Source organism: Peromyscus maniculatus, chromosome 2 (assembly GCF_049852395.1).
Source record: "Peromyscus maniculatus bairdii isolate BWxNUB_F1_BW_parent chromosome 2, HU_Pman_BW_mat_3.1, whole genome shotgun sequence".
Taxonomy (NCBI): domain Eukaryota; kingdom Metazoa; phylum Chordata; class Mammalia; order Rodentia; family Cricetidae; genus Peromyscus; species Peromyscus maniculatus.
The window spans coordinates 91,086,374-91,109,259 of NC_134853.1; the positions used below are offsets into that span (position 1 = coordinate 91,086,374).

Below are 22,886 nucleotides of genomic sequence, written 5' to 3' on the forward strand. Positions count from 1 at the left end.
GAACGGGACCCAGGGCACGTATATGTAATAGAAACAAAGACCATTTATTTAAAAAAGAAGAGAAACTTGCTTATTTTAGGCCATGCATATTGAAATTGGGCTTTCAAAACACAGTTTTCAAATTCTCCATCTCATACTGAAAGGGAGTTTTGTATATATATTTCGAGGAGGGAGCTGGTTAGTATCCCAGAACTTGTAACGAGGGCTTTTTTTTTTTTTATCAATACCTCCCTGGCTCAGAGTGGCCTAAAAGATTTTCAGGGTCCCTAGACTCCAGCCGCCAATGCGTCTCCCGGCCAGCAGAGGGCAGCTGCAGGAAGCTGTCCAAGGACAACCTCCACCCCCATTAGAGCTAATTAAGCCGCGCGAGACAAGTGGCAAGTGCTTTTCTGCAGCGTGAAAGCAAACAGAAATACTTCTGAGCTAAGAGAGGCGGGGGATCCATTGGGAGAGACAATTATCAGCTTCCAAGAAACCAGCTGGATGGCTGGATGGAGCCTCGGTGGCTGCAAGCAGAGCCCAGTCCCAGGGGAACCAGTCCTAGGGGCTTCTCAAGAGCCCCTGCTCTTGCAGCAGGCCCAGGAAGCAGAGAAAGTCTGGGCCAGAGATCAAGATGCTGTGGAGCCAGTTGAGAGCCTAGAGCCAAAAGGGCAGACTGTTTGGAGCAAAAAACCCAACACGGGCCCACCAAGAAATGCATAGGACCTCAACAAAGCTTGTGCACTCTAAACGCTGAAAACTTAATATTTTGAACTAACATTTTGTGTGGAAACCCAGACAATTCCAAGCAAATCATATGCCTGGCTATTTGTTCACTGCCACTGAATGTACACAAAGGGAACATTCACATGCTAACACACACACACACACACACACACACCACCACCACCACCACCAACAACAACAACAACAACAACAACAAAACAAATGAAAACATACACACACACACACACACACACACACACACACACACACACACACACACACCAAACAAACGAACAAGAAATAAAAGGCTCATCCACCAATTCACATGCATCCTGAGGTTGCAGACCCTGCTGGTTTTAGTTCAGAAGACACGAATTCCTGTCACATTTGCAGCATAACTCTGTGCAACCCTGATCAAGCTAAGAAAACATTTCGAGTCTCAGTTTCTTTGTGTGTAAGATGGAAGAGCCAGCCCAGTATGGTTTCTTACAGTCTTACAATTTGGAAATGTAAGTCCCCAGTTGGAAATTGGGTAACCTAGGTGAACACATCAAGTTTCAAGGGACCCGCAGAGAGTTCCCCATTTCTGTACCAAGCTTCAAACCTTAGGGGGCACAGCCCAGGCCACATTCTTGTGCCCAGATCACATTAGCATCACTAAGGGTCTCCAGACCTATCTGACAGGCTGAAACCCATAACAATACACCTGCTACTTTCTCCCTGTGAACACAATCATAATGAATATGAGGACTCTTTATTCTGTCCTCCTTTTTACACTTAACTAGTACAGAACATAAAAACTTCACAGACATATTTTTAAATGGCTGTAGACTGTTTTCTGTCATGTGCATCTGCACACTTTTAGTTTTCTATTTGGAAGTCCCCCACAAACATTCTATCTACTATAAATAATTCTCAGGGGGAAAAAATCTTAGTGTCGTATTTTCTCTATTTTTTTGATTCTTATTTTATCAAAAATTCTAAAATTAAATTACTAAAATTAAATCATATTTTAAGATCCCTTGCGTACAATGCCAAAATGTTTTCCAAAGCAATTCCCCTGGTCCATATGTCTGCCAGGAACACATGAGTTTTGACATCATTGCATGTTCACAGCTTTGGTTTAAACTTGGGGTTTGCCAACTCAGTAGGCAAAAACGTTATCTAGTGGCTTTAATAAGCCTTTCTTTGATTATTAGAGAGTGAACCATTTTTTCTTGTGCTTGTTAACTAGTTATATGTATTTCATCTTTGGGGAATTGTCTGCTTATACCCTCTGTTCATTTGTCTGCTGGGGTCTTAGTGAATTTAATTGATTTTCATGGGCTCATTACATAATAAGATAGTAATCCTTTGTTATGTTCGCTATAGTTTTCTGGTTTGCTTTATGCTTTTTCCTTTGTGACTTCTATCAGTTCTAAGCAGCCACCCATCCCCCAGAGACCTGATAAATATTCATTTCTAATTTCTCATTTTTTTTTTCATCTCTGGGTTAGAAAAAAAAATCTTGTAAGCTCAAGAGTCCACAAGATTATTGCATACGCGTGGTTCTGGATTTAAAGATGAGCACTCCCAATACTGCGTTATGTTCCATGATACAGACCCCTGATGTGCTTTAGGTTTCTTTTGTACTTTCCCTCATCCTTTAGACTGTAACTTCCATGAAGGTAAAGTCAAGATCTGTCTCATTCCACCTGTACACCAGGACCTAAGCACAATGCCAGTCATATAGGATGGGTAAGTGCTAAATATCTACTCTCCAAATATCTCCCTGATGAAACCCCAGGAAAAATACTCAAATTTTAGGCCCGCATTCAAGAATGCAGAATGAATGGTCAGATGTATGAGGCCACTTGGGACATCAGAGAGGGTATGGCCAGAAGATGCGATAGCCATTGCACAGCTGAACCCATGGATGATCCTGATATGTAGAAAACGATGCTAAGAGCACAGGGTGGTGTACCCATGATAGGTATGTGCTGGATATGGAAATTAGACTTGACTGCTGAAGCTCTCTAAAATCATTCTGACATTTCAGCCACAAAATTTCTATTCTCCACTGTGTAGCCAAGGTGATCTTTTCCAAAGGTAAAATCTGAGCATATCATTCTGCCCTACACTCTGAATATGTTTCCCTAGCAAGTAGGATATCATTGAGATTCATGATAGTCTCCAGGGCCTTTCATTGCTCATCTCCCAATCTTCCTGCCAGTCTCCTCTTGCTTATATACTAACTCTTCTTGTTGGGCAATAATACCCAGTTGGGTTAATTCAGTCCCCTTGCAGAACTGTGACTGGCAGGCACGGTAGATGATGGTTAAATTTGCCTGTTCATATTAAGTAAGTAAACTCATGAGCAGCTGGAATCATGGAGATAATATATGAGCAGGATCAAGCATGTGTTTCAGAAAAATAATTCAACAGGCTCACTACAGGATCCATCTAGCCAGAGAAAAGGAACAATGTGGGCATAGAAATGAATGAGATATGAAGCTCTTCTGAGAGGAGGATTTGATCCAGAGAATCCAAAGCTGGAAGAGTGATTTATTTGCACTTTGGTACTGGAAGGGGAAGAAAATAAAAGTTCAGGCATCTAAACAAAAAATAGCAAGAAGGGAATGTAGCTCTCACTCTACATCAAGCATGCTTCTTCTGGCAGCAGACAGAGACTATTATAGATATTCACAACTGATCAAGATGAAGAGGACAACTTACTGTGAGGTGCCTGCCCCCAGTTGATACATCCATAACACAAACTCTATCCTAAAGCTTAGAAACATCACAGATGAGGAAGTGGAGAGATTGTAAGAACCAGAGGCCCAAGACATCCCCTGCATAATTGTGTCTTCCACATTGACAAGAAAACTGTACCCATGAAATCTCAAAAATATGGTTGCTTAAATAAGGCCCACACAATGACAACCCTGTCCAAGTAAAGGATAGGGAAATCTCATAAGGACCCAACTCTACATAAAGAACTATAGAAAATTAATGGCTCCTGAGAGAGAAGAATCAATCATCTATAAGGACAAGCCTTCTAATAGCTTACCCAATCCCAAGCAGTCATCCCTAAACACACACATGCTAGCAACACTCAGTGGACACAGCAGATTTGGTGTGTGTGTGTGTGTGTGTGTGTGTGTGTGTGTGTGTTTGTATGTGTAATAGTAATTCTTAAAGAAGAAAAGGTCATGGATTTGAGTGGATGTGAGAGGGATATGGGAAGAGTTTGGGAAAGAGGAAGGGATAGAAATTTTGTAAATATAATACTGATGTAAAAATAATAACAAGCATTATATTTATGTAGTGCTATGGCTTCCAAAGACTTAGACAGGATCCCACAATAATCTCACCACAATCATTCCAAGAAAGACGGGAGAAATAATTTCCATTTTCCAGATGAGAAAACTAAGGCTCTGGAGTTAGCCTAGCATCTCACAGCTTGTGAGCAGAGAATGCAACTGGGAACTGTGGTTTCCACCTAACATCTGCAGATAAATGTTCTGTGTCCCCATTTCCAACTGCAGATGCCCTGCAGACTATTGCAGTGGGTGAAATCATGCCTTATGGTTAATGATCCAGATGAATAATTTTATATGACCTTTGGTCTGGAAAAGAGAATTACAGTATCTTGTTCTTCCTTAAGAGAGTTAAAATATCCAGGCCAGAGAAGAGGTAGTTTGCCGCCACATTAACTGTAAATGCCATTTGCTTGCAATTATATCTCCACATCTGAGTTTTTCTTCCTTCCCTCATGGCTGAAATTACAAGAAACTGAAGCAAAAGAAGGAAGAGATAAACAATTGTCAGAAAGAGACAAGGAATGACACATCTTTTCAAGTGGGCAGACAGCCTGGAAGACCTAGATGTCCTTATTCCCTCCTTCAGAGAAGAACATCTTCATTGAGGTAGCAATTAAAGGCATATGGCTCTGCAGGAGGCAGGGCAGGACTAGGGGAATAGTTTCTGGATCCATGAGTTCCAGAAGTGGAGGGAAGGGCCTGGAATCCGTTACAACTCTCGATAATGGAATAGCTCCCAACCTTCTCACTTGGTACATCCTAAGCTTACCCATTGTTTAAATGTCAGCTGCTTCTTATAATTTAAAAAAGATATATGTATCTGGCATGTTTCTTTGATTTAGAGAAAGAAGCAGAAAACAATGGGGCACCTAGACCTGCAGCTGTCATTGAGCCTGAGAACAAAGTACAATGAAGTCATTGCACAGAAAATGATCCCATCTGGAAGATTCCAAAAGGTACATTATCAGCCATTCACAATGTCAGCTCAATATAGCTGAAAAGGAAAGGTCCATTTTAAAAGCCATCTCTAGTCACAGCATATGTCTATAATGTATATTTGCACTAAAGCTAAGTGTTGTCCAAGAAAATATTAGCTATATCAATAGAATTTTTACCCAAATATAAGTCCCATATCACACCATTCCTGACAATCTACCAAAAAATGGACATGTTTTAGAGTCATCAGTCAACCTATTTTTCTTTCTTCTTTCTCTCACTTCTTTCTTCTTCCCTTCAATTATTTATTTCACTTTTTAATTTCTGTTCTTTTTCCAATCCTCACCCTTACTATCAACTGAAATCCATATTTTATATAGTTTCCCATGTTAATGAAAACTGAGTTCTTCTTCTGACACTCAGTCCAAGACATACTGTCTAAAATTATTATAATAATATTTAAAAGTTTACTTGGATTGTTCAGTCTACATTTGCACTTATGTATAGACATCAATTTGAAGTAAGAGAGAGTCCATATGTATGAATGCCACAGGTGTGTGTGTGTGTGTGTACATGCATGTAATTAAAGACTCATGGAAGGAAAAGGAAGAGAGGTGGACAGAGAGCACAAATCATATTCATTTATTTATTGATTAAACTAATGAAAAAATATAGAAATGTTTATTGCAAGCTCACTGTAAGCTACGTCCTATGGTGGCCCTACTCCCCAAAGTACCCAATGTTTCAAGTAGGGAAAGGCAATCAGGAAAACCCATAACAAAGGTCATATGAGGACTTCAATGGTAACACATAGGATAATCATTGACTTTAGGATCATCTCTCATGGCATTGAAACTACCCTAGGTAAAGACTACAAATAATGGTAAATCTACAAATAAAAGGAAGGGTATATATAGTTCAGGAAGCCAAAATGGCTAGGATCTACAAAATGGACATATGGTACCGAAGTTGAAAACAGCCGTGGTAAATGGTAAAAGATAGGAAAGGATACATTTGTTTATTTGTGTGTACTTATATCTTTAAATGGAAAACAAAAGTATAGACTACTGAAAAACTACAAGGAGACATTGTCTTCTGGTTCTGCTAGAAGTGAAAACCCTTGGATGTAGCTCGGGGTTCTTAGACTACAATGGTTGTTGTGTCTGCAAAAAGAGGGAAGCTAAAGTCAGAGAAAGAGTTTTTAAAATATAGTTTTCTTGAAATGATTGCATGAGGATGGACTACAGGACAGTTGCCCATGAAGAGATACTTTGTCACTTGCATACATTTGAAGGAGAGAAGGCACTGAAGGAAACACAAGTACAATCTTGTGTTGAGGTTTCAGAGGGAGGGATTGGTGCCAACAAGACAGGCAGGTTTAGAATTAGCTAGCTTAATCAGTTCCTTGTGCTGCAAGGCACATGAACTGCCCCTGTGATCTACTGTAGAACCTAAAATACTGGACTCGGGCTGGGGTACATAGCTCAATGTAGTTTATCATGGAGGAGGTTCAGTGCTTAAGTTGCAGCAACAACAAAAATAAGAATAATGAAAAAGCTGATCTGACAAAAAGGAGTAGAATTGTGCTAATAAAAAGGAAGGAAAGTTGGAAGAAGGAATCAGAACAAGAAATACAAAATAATAATTAAACTACTCTAAGTTAAAGAGATATAATGCTTAGCATAGTAACAATAGACCTGAAAATTGCTGATAAAACAGATAGCTGGCCTCACTGAGTGATAATTGTGTGATATAATGCTTGTGAGCTATATATCATCATTTGCAAAGGAACATCATGTTGTGCCTGATAAATATAATTTCACTCAACTGTCAACTCAAAAATATAAATAGCTAATAGACACATATCAATAAAATTCCTGGGAATTTGGGGCCTCAGTTTCCTACTCCATTAGATACAATAAATATCATGCACATTAAAGCATGATAATTGGGATTGAACCAGAAAATTCAAAGTTTAATTGGTAGTAAGGATTAAGTAAATGAAAATATGATCATTGTTTTAATGATGCCAAAGGAAATAAGCATATCTTATTGATCTGACATCAGTCAGATATCTCTGTCTCCAAACTGTAGGAAAAAAGAAAGGGTTTTCTAGTGGTGATGAGTTACCTGTTTGAGGGAGTCTTTGAGGAGATTGAGTCCAGTGAACAGAGATATTAACAATCAGCCTAATTAATTAAATGAGGGACTGGGCTACAGTATTTCCCAAGATGTTCTGGCTTTGAGGATCCAAGTATTGTGGGTCCCACAATAGTAAACCTAGTTGATCATAAGACTTTTTGAAGTTAAGATTTCATCATTACCCAGTTTTGATACATTGGAGCCATTAAACAAGCTTAGATGCATATAGATTTCCTGCAAGGAAGCTAGAGATAGAAAAAGGACACGGCTGAATGTAGAGTTAATCTGGGGCCCAGGTTTTCCCTTTACAAGGCTGCCAGATCTCTAATAACTCAGGTTGAGGAACTTTGCTAAAATATTAACAGTTCACAAGCAACTGCTGTTTCTCAACTTAATTAGAACCTGACTTGCAGAAGTGCACTTTTCCAAAGAGGTTTGTTAGCCAAATGCCACCCCATCCCCAATTCTGCAATTCAGGAAAGATGAATGGATCCAATATGTAGATATTTGGTTGATGCCCTGGGAGTAAAGATAGATAGATTGAGCTAGATGGGAACACAAATCACTTTCCAGCTTGGGAACAGTCATCAGCAACTCTGATCATCTCTGGGTATACACTCACATGAGGGCCTTAGGGAAGTATTCAGAATGCCATATCCTACCAATCATGCTACCTGACATTCAGCAAGTCCTTAGATTTCTTTATTCTGAGGAACTCCTCAGCTTAGAAGGGCATTATTCCCACAAAGACCTTGACCATTAGCACAGAGAGACATAAAGTACTCTTATGGTTTCATCATAGGAAGTGATTACTAGGTCACACTTTCCTGACCTCTGTGTTCACCATCAAGCAAAGTATGACAGGGAGACTCAAAAGATTAAACACACACACACACACACACACACACACATACACACACACACACACACACACACACACACACATATATATATATATATATATATAATTTATCTTTCAGCTGGTTTTGATTACTTATTTACACTTTTGGCTTCCCAAGAGCAAACAATCTTAGTTCAGTTCCATATGTTTGACAATCATTCAAAGTTCATCATATTCCTGGTTCTATGAACTAGCCCTCATCTTCTCTTGACTTATTTTTGTTTATTTTTTTTGAATTGGCATACAATAATTTCACATATTTAGAGTCCAATGTGATACTTAAATAATGGATTCAGTGTATAAGTATCATATCAGGGTCATTAGCATTTTATGTCCTAATGCTGCTTTATCATTTCTTTATGTTTGTCTTCACACTGCTCTTCCATTTCTTTATAAACTTCCACAAATTATTGTTGACTACAGTCACCCTCCTGTGCTTGCTTTAGGACATTCAAACTTATTTCTCCTCTTTGGTTTTGCTTTAGTACCCATCGTGTAGCAACTTTCCTTATCTGTACTTTCCCATCCATTCTTGCTCTATGAATTGTTATTATACACTCTTCTGTGCATTGCTCACTTGTGAACATGATTCATTTTGTCTACTCATCTCTCAACATTTTGTGCTCCAATCCAGAAGACAATTCCTCAGATCCATTTGGCTATTGTAAAGTGCATTGTGCCTAGTTATACCATTCTGGACATTATATGGTAACAGCATCACTATGTGTCAAGGCTATAGTAAATAGTTTAGATGTTAATACCAGCTTATGGTGGAAGCTTGCATGTTACAATAAGAAAACCAAGAAAGCCTATGGCTCTATGTTTAAAGTCAATATTTGAGTGTATGACTGTTTTCCAACTAATATCCAAATTTACTTCTTTCAGACATCAAATGTGTTATTGTTGTAAGTTTGAAACACTGTAGAGTTTACTCAGACAGCTTTCATCTTAGACTCATCTTGTGCTCAGGGAGATGCTATACATCTAGTTTTTTTCTTTCTTTCTGATTTTATCAGCTTGGTGCTTTTCATCATGTTCCTCCTCTGTCTGCTCCATTCTTTTTTTTTTTTTTGTCTTGTTTTTATTAAGAGATTTCCTATTCATTTTACATACCAACCACAGATTTCCTTGTCCTCCCTCCTCCTGCCTCCTAGGCTTCCCATCCAACTCATCCCCCCATTCCCACCTCCTCCAAGGCAAGGTCTCTTAAGGGGAGTCAGCAGAGCCTGGTACATTCAGTTGAGGCAGGTCCAAGTATCTCCTCCCTGTATCAAGGATGCACAAAGTGTCCCATCATAGGCACTAGGCTCCAAAAAGCTGGCCCATGCACTGGGGACAGGTCCCAACTTCACTGCCTGGGCCCCCCTTATACAGTTCAAGCTAAACAACTAGCCAAACTTGCCCTAGCTAGCAGGGTCTCAATGGGGGAGACCCACCTGCGGGAGAGAATGAAAGGGAAGGGGAGACACGAAAGAAGACAGCAAGACAGTGTTCTGATCAAGCTGCAAATTTTATTCTCCTCAGCAAGGCTTAGCTTATATAGCATGGGAGGGGGCAGGAAGGATGCTGCGGGCCGCAGGAATATCATAAGAACTCAGCTAGTTATGGCAAAGTCACTACCTGGAGGAATCAGGGAATTCCTCCAGAGGAAGCCAAATCCCAAGGAGTTTTTGGTGTTACTTGGCTTGTTATATATCAGCTGTCTTCTGTTATGAAAATCATGTGTGCCTTCATAGTTTTCCCAATTGATTTTTCCCTAAGAAGGGCTAACAATGTGGACTGATCACTCTCTAGACATACACATTCCAGGCATTTGGAGAACAGCCTCAGGAAAGGCTTTCTCTGGAATCAGATATCTCCCCTAGCCACTTTCAAGGACTAAAGGAGACATCACCCAGGTGGTCACCCAATTTCCGAGGATTAACAGTGATAACAACCCACAGGCGAGTCTCCTGACTTAAGGTAAATTCCACAAGGGGACACCGCCTAGGTCAGGTAGACATTAAGTAATAGCTTTACACAATTTAGCTCAGATCCCTCCTTTCTTACAGCCTTACTAACTTTATAGACCTCTAACTACTTACCTAACCACTTCTAGGAATATTTAGATAACCTTCTGTGCTAACAGCTATGCTCAGCCAGAACTCCCAGTTCAAGCCTCCCTGTAATTATCATTATTGGTAGCATCCAGCCAGGTCCATCACCGGATGGAGGAAAGTACCTTATCAGAGATACCTCTGTACTCTCTAAGAACAGGCTACCTGTTTGAGAAGGCCTGGTGGATGTGCTAATTAAACTTAACTTCCTCCTTTCCCAAATCTTACCTCCAATTCCAGATCTCCCTTTAACTATCACCAGGGGCATCTAGCTGTACACAGGTTGCCTAGAGACTGAGCACACTTTCCCCCACCCTGCAGAAAAACGGCAGACAGCTTGGACAGATAGGAGCCACAGGAAAAAAGAAGACAGTTTTATTTTTTCCCATTGACCTAGCAACTTATAGATTTTTAACATCCTTTACCAAACACATTTAAGATTATAGTTGTGCACATAAGATCCCTCTTCTTAGATATTACCCATATTTAGCCTTTAGTTAATTCATTAGTCACTTCCCCTTTGGGTCACAAATGGTAATTAACAACTAGTGCCCCTCTTTGTAATTCTTATCAACCCTCCATTTGATCCTGATAGCGGACAATCACTGCCTGAGGAAGTTCAGGCTGAGTGTCCTGGGTGGAGGGGAGGATTGTGATTTTGGGGAGATATATAACTGTAAAGCAGAGGACAGAGAAGAGAGAAGAGAATGGAAGAACTAGATGGGTAAGAACTTGAGAGGAACGAACTGAGATGGGGAAGAACTAGATTGAAGAGCTAAAAGAGAGGACTAGAGGAACGAGATGGAAGATGAGGAAGAGCCAGATGAGAGAGAAGGAGACGGGAGAGGAGCTGATAGGGGAAAGAACTAGATAGATGAGAACCTAGAAGGGACAGAACTAGATGAAGGAATTAAGATAGAACATAGAGGGCACAGTAGATAAATATAGAGAGAAATCAGGCAAGAAAGGAGCTAGACATGAGAACAGAACTGAAGCTGTGTATAAAGGACGTTATGCCAGAGGAATTAAAGCAAGTGGACTATAGAACTCGGTGTGCTGAGATTATATTTCCTGATAATAGTCCTCGCCGTTAGTAGTTCTCTCTCCTGAGCCCCTGGGATGTATAATATTAAGGCTGGTCCTTCTAATATTATACAAGAGAAGGAGGGAAGGGGTACACGACGTGCTGTACATGCAGGTGAAGGGGCGGGGGGGGCGTGCAAGTCCTGAGGCTGCTAGGTGATAAAGTCACTGGTCAGGGCCCATTGTTCTGTTGCTATGCTACCTGACCTACCTGACCTGTTCTTTATGTTTTGGGGCATCTGGTTTAGGGCCTGTGGCTTTTTCTCTGGCCTAGCTAGTACTTTTCCATGGTTCATGTTTGGTCCCTGACAAAACTAGTAGAAACACATGAACTGTGGGCCAATAGCTGAGGAGCCCCCATGGTACTGGACTAGGTAGGCCCTCTGGATAATACATCTACATCTTTTTTTTTTAAGTTTAGTAAATTTATTAAATTGTACAAAACAGTTACAAGCAATACTGTATTATATTTTACAATACGTTAATTCCTTAAGAATTTCATATAATGTATTTTGATCATACTTACCCACTATTCTTTCCACAGTACCTCTCAGATTATCTTTTTTTAATTTTTTTTTATTTTACAATACCATTCAGTTCTACATAACAGCCACAGATTCCCTTGTTCTCCCCCCTTCCTACCCCCTCCCCTTCCCCCCAGCCCACCCTCCATTCCCACCTCCTCCAGAGCAAGGCCTCCCCTGAGGACTCAGATCGACCTGATAGACTCAGTCCAGGCAGGTCCAGTCCCCTCCTACATCTAGATCTTATAACCATAATATCTGGACTATATGATGTATATCATGTTCACAATACATGATAATATGCTTTTAAGTTAGATTTTTAATTAAAGTATAGGAGTTTAGACATTTTGTAAAATTTCATTTGTATATTTCCTACTTATTGTTATGCAGATTTAGATTTTTTTTTTTCATTTTCTCATCTGGAGTTTAAGAAACATCTATATACCTGGTCGAGACATCTCTCTTTTTGACCAATTCACACATGCACTTACCAAGCACTAATTCAAGGCTAGAGACCTATATGATATCCAAGTGGATTTCTCTGTTCATTTGACTACTAATAAAATCAACAATGATTATAGCCCAAAGAATTCCAAACTAAGATCACCTTCAGATTCAGCCGGCCTATCTAGGACCACTTGAATCAGAACTCAGGAGAAGGATGCATGTAGAGACAACCTTGTGTGGCTCTGTACTCTCCCAGGTTGTTTTAGTTTGCTTTTGCTTCAATGTCCAAAAGGGACATAAGGAGAAAGTCAACCAAATCATGTCCTAAAATTGAGCCATATCATACCTGGGGTCTCCTATCTAATAACCCCATAATGGGGGAAAATTAGATTACTTCAATACACAACTTACAAATACATAGATTAGTAAGGGCTGAGAATAATTTCGTAATAATTGGTGAAGCTCAGGATTAATATTTCAAAATGTACCACTCAGAATTTAGTGTTTAAAATTGAAATTATTAAGTTCTTAATACTGGCTACTACTTCTGTATTACCAAGGAAAACACAGAAACCTAAAAATGTCCATGACTTCCCAAGTTCATTCAGAGTAAGGAGCAGCGTCCAAATTACATACATATCTTATTCTTTTGTATGTATCCTTATGCTTCTTAAATTTAGATTTGTCTTTGAAAATAAATGTGACTTGTTCAATTACCATATATCAGATGGCCTTTCTTATACAATTTTACTTTTGTTGACATAAAAATGGATTTTTAATCATGGAGCACATTCCTGCTAATAATAGGATGGAGAGAAGCACTTCTACCACATTCCAAAGGATGAAACATTGGAATCAAATTCAAATATTTTATAAGAAAACCCACAGAAGCAATGAAAAGTTTAAAAAAACCTCAGAGACTAGCAAAAAATTAGTTTGGATAGATTTCTATGAAATAAATTGCTTTTCTGTTCAGCTAGAGATCAGTTGTATACATGCATGTATATAAAAATATTAATTATATTTCATACCTTTTAAAAGAATATCTGTAGCAGAAGTTACAATGAAAGTCATGGTGTTGAAATTCAGACCCTTTACATGATGAAGAGAAATGAAATTAGCAAACTCTTAGTTAAAAATACTCTATTATAACAATGATAGTCATAATATCTATTGAATCTTTACTGTACATGAGAAAATCAGCTAAGATGTTTTCACATGACCCCTTGTTCAATCACCATGCAACACACAGGAAGCAAGCCTGCATGCCATTTAACTGAAGCGGGGAAAGTTTTCATATTGAAAGTTGTATGAGATAGCAGTTTGGGACTATGTGTATTTTGACTTGAGATTCAAATTACCATACATATTCAAGGAATAATTAAGTGTAATAACCAAGAAATAATAGAGGCTTAATAAGCATCCCTATTCTTGTGGTGCCTATTTAAGACTATAATATGCAATGGTCTATATTTGTGCCTTGCTTCTCTCATCATCAAAATTATGAAAAAAGATTATTGATAGAAAAATTATTTTTACAAGGCACAGTCTAAGTATACTAAGTCACAAATTAAGGCCACATTTTCATATATGATATTCCAATTGCATTGAATGAGTCTATCTCAAAGAGATATACTCTCATTTTGAATCTTGGCATTCTGTATACACAATTATAAAGTTATCTCCAGAATATTCATTGTATCAGCATATCTTGGCATGAAATTGCACTTAGTTTTCTTTTTCCAGCTTAAAAACATAATTGTAATCTACTCTGGTTGGGACACATTATTTTTTGTTGCTGAAGTCCATTAACCATTAGAGGGAAAGCTCAGGTAATACATATTAAACACTTAGTAAGTTTCAAACACTTGAAAGACATTAACCACTTTTCATCCCATTACAACACTGCAAGAAAGGTAATAATCTTCTGTGTTTGTCAGTAAAGGGGTGGTAATACAATTCTAAAAGGCTAAATAACTTGTCCAAGATCATATACCTGGAGAGTACCAGTATAATGCTCAAAATACCAAAGTCCATCCTTGCTGTGGAACAATCTTTGTACATTATAAGTATATATTACTCTTATTGTCTAATAAAGAGCTGATTGGCCTATAGCTGTGCAGGAAGAGATTGGGTGGGACAGCCAGACAGAGAGGATGTTGGGAAGAAGAAGAGAGGAATCTAAGTGTCACAAGAGATGCAGCAGAAGCAGGAGATGAACATGCTGTGCTGAAAGAAGTTACTGCCACATGGCAGAGGGTAAATAAGTAATATGGGTTCATTTAAGTTATAAGAACCAGGTAAAAAACAAGCCTAAGCTATCAATTGAAGTTTCCTAATTAATAAGGAACTCCTGCGTGGTCAATTGGGAGTCAGCAAGAGGAACAGAAAAATCTGCCTACAAATGTTGCTCAATGTCTAGCCACATATATTCACATAAGGACTGAGTAAACTTAAAAAAAGATTCTAAACACACAAAAACAGAGCCAAACACAGCTTCCTAGTCTCATATGTCTTCCCTGCAGGCTGCAGTACAGAGACTCGTATGGGGAGCCGCTTTCATGCTTGAATCGCCAGTGTGCCATGAAATAGGCCATGTGGTGGGTTCAAGGTTTTGCTCATGCAGACCAAAAAGATTACAGATACTTAGTAAAGCAGGTTCAGAGGGGGAAAAAAACTCTAGATAAGTTACAGTGTGTTTAACAATGTATTTAGGCTTAAGAAAAATCTTGGTTATAGACAACCATAAAAAATAGTTGAAAAATAATAAAGTCTTTAAAGACAAAGTAAAGTAATAAAAAATAAGCTACCTAAGGATGAAAAATACACAGGAAGTCTGGATCCTATATTTTTATCTTGTTAACTTTGAATTTTTAAATGTTAATGTGAAAAAACAGTAGGTACTGAGAGACATTGGGTTATTGAAACTGCTAAAATAAACCAACCTGTATATATTAAAATATATTAACTTCAAAAATGGAAGTTGGACAATATTTTGCATTGGGAGAGAGGTTATGCTTTTGTTTCCACAGGAAATGAAAGGCTGTGGATTTCTTCCAGATTAATAGAGACCAGATTTGGCCTGGGGAGACCTCCTGAGTATCTTGTCTCAGACAAGGGGGAGGAAGTAAAAAATAACTACAGAACAGATGACATGTAAGTTGATCCCTTGACATGAGTACAGCTCTGAGATGAGATGAGACATGATCATTCTTTCTGGCAACAGAGTCTTCATGATATTATTACATGCCACCCTTTCATATGGCATGGATAGAGATTTATATTACAGTTTTATTATACAGTCCAAACAGTCATAAAGTTGACAGATGCCTTTTACTTGCTCAAACATACAAAAAAAAAATCTTTAACTGACGTGTACCCATCACACATTACATACCTGTATCAGTGCAGATAATGTATGTTATGTTTGAAAGTTTATGTTTTTCAGGGCAAGAGAATCATACACAAATGAAAATGGATGGCACAGGTAATCTATCCTCTCAGAATGCCTTTGTTGCAATTTTCTCATAGTTCTGCATGCATAGTTCTTCAAGACTGCTGCTGGCTGAGATCCTCCAGCCTCACAGACTACTCCAGCCAGGACTTTAGATAAGCCTTGCTTTTTCCCACTGGACAGAGACTGAACAATAAAAAATACAGCCAACTCTACCGGAACTTGACCATTATCTGAATTTTCATAGGATCCCCCAAAGATGCCAGTACCTACACACAGAGAGACAACAGAAGTATTCTAGAAAAGAGGACAGCCACATTCCTAAGAGATGGGGTGGGTGACTTTTGGTCATTTGATAGGTTATAGATATTTGTCATAATTTAGAGGAGTTGTTTACAAATTCTTACTGGTCATGGTCAAGAAAAAAGGTAAACACAGGATCTCTCTCTGAAGGAAAAAAAGGGGTGTATATAGTGTAGAAATATTGAGATAAACAACCACTGGTCTGCTGTGGGATGTTAAATATGCTTTGAATGTGTTGCTCTGGTTGGTTAATAAATAAAGTGTTGATTGGCCTGTAGTCAGGCAGGAAGTATAGGTGGGAAAGCTGAGTGAGAGACTCTGCCAGCCACTGCCATGAAAAGCAGGACGTAAAGTACCAGTAAGCCATGAGCCACATAGCAAAGTATAGATTTATAGAAATGGGTCAATTTAAGATAAAAAAAAAAAAAACTAGATAGGAAGAAGCCTGAGCCACACGGCCATACAGTTTAAAAGTAATATAAGTCTCTGTGTGTTCGCTTGGGTCCGAGTGGCTGTGGGACTGGCAGGTGAGAGAGATTTGTCCTGACCATGGGTCAGGCAGGACCAGGAACACTTCAGCTACACTAGTCTGAAATATTTTACATTAGTATGGATTTTTATATATCAATACAAATTTAAGGTTACTTTTTTATACTGTATATGTGTTTCTATTCTTTTTTAAGGTATTGTACCTGTGTAGCTCATTTAAAAAAAACAACATTATGTAAAGCTTTAGTCTTTAAAGGCTATTTATGATAATAGACCCAGGTTAATAGTCATCTACAATTTTCAACTTGTCATGTTAGGTATATTTTCAAAGTCATACAGAGATATATTTTAGCTAGATAGGTGATTTTCAAACACTGCAAAGACCTATAGAATATGGCATTTATAATTAATAATAAGTCTCTATGTCATGATTTGGGAACTGGTTGGTGGGAAAGAAAAGTCTGCCTGCACACCCTCATTCATAATGCTGCCATCTTCCTCCCAAAGGTGAGCCCAAAGCACAGTGAAACCCTGTAGTGTATTCAAGACCATACCATGAGTCCATGTTGAGTTTTGGTTGAAAGCTAAATTTGAGTCCTCATGGATTGGGGACTCTGCACTATTGATATTTGTTTTCATAAGTGTCTTTGATGAGTTTTAATTAAATGAAGGTATCCTAAACACATTTCTTTTTGAAATAAAAATACCACAGGAGAGTGTCAATAACACATTTTTCTCAACATCATTTCTGAAATATGATTTGTTGACCCACCTCTGGGAACATATGATTCAGGGAACAATGTGTATGATATTAAGTATGGATCTCTTAGGAACTAATTTATGTAGGCATTGGGAAATGCCTAGAAGGTCTGCAAATAAATCAGGGCACATTCGTGTAGTTACCATCCTAGTTATTGAAGCTAACATGCCCTCCCTCTGTGTTTCTTTCTTTTCTGCTCTTTCACAAAAAGATATGATAAGCTGATCAGTTCCTGAATAGCCAAGAAGTAAAGAAGAATGAGAGGAATGAGTTCCCCTTCCAGCCAGCACAATTTTGTGTTTGCATTGGCTATGTTCCTTCCAAAAGTAACTTCTTCCCTCTTTCTCATCTCACACTTGTCTAAGTTCCATTAATTTCCTTCCATAGACACGCCTAATAATTCTTGAAACTTATTTTCTGCACCAGACCAATAGCCAGAATAACACTGGAAATACCAAGTTAGATTTTTTTTTAGTCTCTTGGTTAAAAACATCTCCATTCCTCTTTGTGCTCAGCATAAACTATTCTTTCATTTGGTCCTTTGTGCTCTGAATATTTCAATCTTACACTTCTACTGTACACTTCTTTCCAAAAGTTGTCCTTGTTTTATCACGCCTGAGACTAGAATGAGATCAGAGAGGCACTTGTCTTGGGAGCACAATGGAAGGGAATGCCAAAACATTCAGTAATCAAGACAAATAGCATACTAATTTAATACTTTAAAAGAACACAATCAATTCAAGTAAGCCCATGATGAGTAAAACATCAAAAGTTTATATAAAATTTTCTGTGCCAAGTCATATTGGAGCCTGAGGCAAAAGAAAAAATCAGTAATACTGATTCTGTTTTTATTTAAACTTCTAATATTTTATTCATCATGGATTTTTGGCATTGATTTTGATTTTTTAAATATTAGCATTAAATATCAGCCCCAGTCCTGACTGTTATATCTATGATATGAAAGTATCAGATTACTAACAACATAGAGGCATGTAGAAAAAGGAAACATTTAAAAATCTAAAATTCTTCTTGTTCACGAGAAAGAAAGACTTACAATTTGGAAGATGATATATTTGGCATTGTGGTGCACGCCAGAAAGCCCTGGAGATGAGAGGATGATACAAGATGATCATGAGTCTGAGATGAGTCTAGAGGACATAGAGAGTTTGAGGTAACATTAAGCAACATAGTAAAGTTTTGTATCAAAAAAGTTATTTAATAAGTAGCAAAGAGATAGATGATAGCTTCATAATAGATAAATAATAATATAAAGTCAGATGATAGATAGAGATATATGATGAAGAACAGATGGTAGATATAAAGAGATATATAAGTGGTAGATAGGTGGTAGGTAGATAGATAGTACATAGATAACATTATATATATATATACATATATACATATAAATAGTAGATAGGAATAGATTATAGATAAAGAAAGGAGGAACGAAAGAGGAGAGAGAGAGAGAGGGAGAGAGACAAGAGAAAAGGAAGGAAGGAATGAAGGAAGGAAGGAAGGCAGGTTGATTTGGATGATGTTGATGGGGGAATTTAGGCTATTACACAGTTCTAGAAATATACCTGGCCTATGCTTTCTATCATTTCATGTCAAAATTACAAGAGCACACACACACACACACACACACACACACACACACACACACACACACACATATATATATGATATTTATGATGATGATTAATTATTAAATGTAAAACAGGAACCAGTGGGGAATTGGGACCAAGTTCTTCTGAATCTATGTGTAAACAATTTATTTATCCATCCATTTAGTCATTAAATCATTAAGTAATGAGCATCCAAATAAAGAATTTCTTGGAAAAATAAATGATATTCTGTTCATTTTTATTTTAGGTAAGTAGGGGATGCAAAAGTGGATGGGAAAAGTTTTACTAGATCACACCCCTAGGTGACACACAGGATGTACTTATCCTACAAACTTGATGTTATTCTTGATTAGAAAACTAGTTTACCAGGCATCCTGTGCCTATATTTCTTGAATATAACCCCAGCTCTAACTATGAGAATTTCATACATGAGTATTGTATTTACATTATTTCACTCATCCCTTTCTCCCTTCAATTTATCTCATGTTCACTGTACTCCCTCTCAAATTAATGACATTTTCTTTTATTATTTTACACACACACACACACACACACACACACACACACACACACACACACACTCACACACACACCACCTACTGATTCCATAGTTTTGCTCATATGTACGTATGTTTAGGGTTGGCTAACTTGAACTAGATAATCTATCATGGGGCTTGTTCCTGAAGAAAGCTGACTCTATATCTCTTAGGAGACATTGATTGCCTGTAGTTCTTTGTCCAGGCTTGAAAAGCTTTCCACATCCACTTTCACATGTCAATTATTATTGTCATCATGCAGATTCTGCTAAGGTAGCCATATTGTGGAGATTTCATGGCTTCTCTGCCATGTCTAGAAGACACCATCTTGAAGCAGGAATCCTTGTCCCCTTTCTCTTGATTGTTTTTCCACAGTGTTCCTTGAGCCTCAGATTTATGTGTCACATTGTATATTGTAGCTGTATCATCTCTGGTTGAGCCCCCTCAATGTCCCCCACATCACTAAGTCATGAGGATACAGTGAATGTGCACTACATCCAAACATTCTCCTGGAACAGTGTGAGTGAGAAAGGTATTGACTGAATACATCACATGAGAGGTTCTAAATAGGATATTGTGATAATTTCTTTCTCTTAAATTTATTTTACTTTCATGATTATGTGTTTTTCTGAAGGTCAGAAGAAATATTGGATCCTCTGGAACTGGAGTTACAGAATGTTGTAAACCACCATGTATGTTCTGGGAAATAAACCCAGGTCTTCTGCTAGAGAAGTAAGTGATCTTAACCACAAAGCTACTTCTCCAGCCACAAGTACATTGTGATGATATCTTATGTAGGAAAGTTCAGAGACTAGTATTGGGACACAATGTGATCCTAGATTTCTTGGGAGAGAAAATTTTAAATGAGATGTTAGGTAGGGTTTTATTAGATAAGTAAAAAGAAGCTACTTCATAAAAATGATAAGTATGTGCCAACCAACTGTCAGGAAGAATTGGGTCTGTAGAAGGAGAGAGGAGAATGGTGACCACTGGACTTTATTGAGGGTGATATCTAAAGGATGTAAATGGGAAAGAAGCAGAGGAGGTGGGAAGGTGCCAGGATATAGAGACTTGAAGTTCAGTCTTAGAATAACAGGCTTCATTCTGAACAGAGAAACAATGTCATTTGAATGTCATAAACTAGGAGGAGCTGGGATGACCAGATACAAGTTCTTTAAAGCTCCCCTGGTTCTTAGCATAGAGTAAAAGAATCAGAAGTAACCAATATATCTTTTAGGTGCCTCTGCAGGTGAGATCAGTAGTAGCCTAGGGCAGAGTGCAGTATTAGGACATCTGTAACCAGTGTTGTCCCCATTGCCTCAGACTGTCAGGACAGAGATGAAATTAGCGATCATGAAAATAGAAAGGAAAGGCTAGATGTAGTAGATACAATGAAAGTAAAATTGACAAGGCTGGTTCAATAAGTGTCTCTTGATTGATTGAGTAGAAATTAATGTTTGATTCCTTCTGTAGCAAGTAAATAAAGCATACACATTATGCAACTGTTTAAAGATTGCTCCTTTATGTTCTCTTAGCTCTTTTAATGTCAAACGTCTCCTTTTCTGATTGTGTACATGTAATATGACATGCAATTAATCCTGCAGGTAGCGAGATGTGTAATTAAGCATATATGCATGGTGACTCATAATTAAGCACACATTTATTGTGATTGTGCATTCATGAATGCTTCCTGGTGTGTGCAATTATGCATGTGTCAGGTGACATGAAATCACAGTTTGTCTGTGAACAGGTTAAGGTCTCAACTCCTAGCTGGACTTGTTAATTGGTATTAACCTACTTCTTTCAAAAAAGCATCTTTTGTACTTGAACTTACTCTACTATGAGAGATGGGTTTAGGAAAATTCACAGACACTAAAAAAGACTCTAATTTCATACAGGATTCTTATAATTGTTTTATGTTCACCAGCCAGAAGAGGATACTGGAGCGATTTCCACACAACACACTATGTTTAATGAAATGTTCTTATATAGATCAACATTGTGTCATAGATTCTCTAGTAGTTCTTCCTGAGAAGGAAGGCAATGTGGTATGAACATGAAGGAGGATATACCATCATTGGTAATGTTGAGACATATCTTAAACGAATCTATAGACCAATGAACTTCAACTTGTCTATGTAAATTAGATTTAGAGTTTAGACTGCACTAAGGTCAAGTCCTACAACACCATTTGTTAACTTCACTGCACAAATTACTTACTGTCTTTAAACCACTGTTTTCTAACTTGGAAAATAAGAAAGAAAGAAAAAAAACAGTGTCTTTTCAGAGATCCAATGAGATAGCATCAAAAGGCTTGGCATAAAATAAAAAATCATTTGTTAATTATGTTCACTTCTGTAAATTATCTCTTTTAATCTTTACTACAACTACCCACCACAGACACCATTATTTCATATTGCATATATGGATTCCAAGTATCAGAAAAGTGAAAAGTATCATAATTTGTGGGCATAAAACAAGGAGTTCTAATGCAGTTCTAGTTTTTAAAATATTTTCAGATTAATAAAATTATATCCCCTTCCTTTTCCTTCCTCAAGCCTCTCCATGTATCTCTCTATTGCTCACTTTCAAGTTTATGGCCTCTTTTTCTTTAGTTGTTAAGAATAATCCATATACATAAATATAATTTGCTTAATTCATGTAGTGCTATTTATATTTATATGTTTTCAGAGATAACCATTTGGTATTGAATAACTAATTGTTGTGGCTTTCCCTAGAGAAGACCTTTGCCCTGTTCTTACCAGAGGCAGAAGAAAATCTATGTATTAGTGACAGTGATTCCTTGGGCAGACAGTTTGACAGTGGGAAGGAATAATATCCTATTACTGTTTATGACTTAGAGAGTCGTGTCAGGATACTGTCTAGAGAGGGAACTGACTGTTTAAAACAAACTTTTAGTGCAGGAACATAAAAAGGAGAGAGTGTTCTAGGATTTTAGATTTGAGAACTGTAAGTGACTAGGGCTGGAACTAAGGGTTGTACTTTCGGTGCCTTTTCACCAGGGTTATTTGTCTTCCCTTTAGAATTAGGCTTCTGCTTCTCATCCATCACCAGGGATCTGGATTAAGGAAATGCAAATTAAATTATGTTGAGTTTCCATCTAACCCTAGTCAGAATGATTATCATTAAATAAACAACACTAGAAATCGGAAAGAATATGTACAAAAAGTAACTCTTATATACCTAGTGGTAATGTGAACTGGTAAAATTACTATGCAAATTAGTGAGAATTTTCCATCAAAAACCACAAGTAAAACTATCATGTGACGCAGTTACACCACTGCATTCATACTTCAAGGACTAGAAGCAAAAATGGCTCACATACGCTTTGCACATTCATGTTTGTTGATGGACTATTCACAACAGATGAGAAACGGAACAAGTCTAGATATCTGATAGAAAAATCCATGAAGAAAATGTGGCCCACATATGTAATAGAATTTTATTCAACAATAAAAAAACAAAATCATAACATATTAAAGTGTGGTGAATAATGGATATGAGTGCTCATCCCTAAATCCCTAAATGGAACCTGTGTATTACAATACCTTCTCTCCAGAAC

At 37.8% G+C, this 22,886-nt stretch overlaps 1 pseudogene; it reads left to right on the forward strand.

The window, feature by feature from the left end:
* Nucleotides 1–283: 283 nt before the first annotated feature.
* LOC102906203 (small ribosomal subunit protein eS8 pseudogene) overlaps nt 284–22,886 on the forward strand; it is a 32,636-nt pseudogene continuing 10,033 nt past the window's right edge.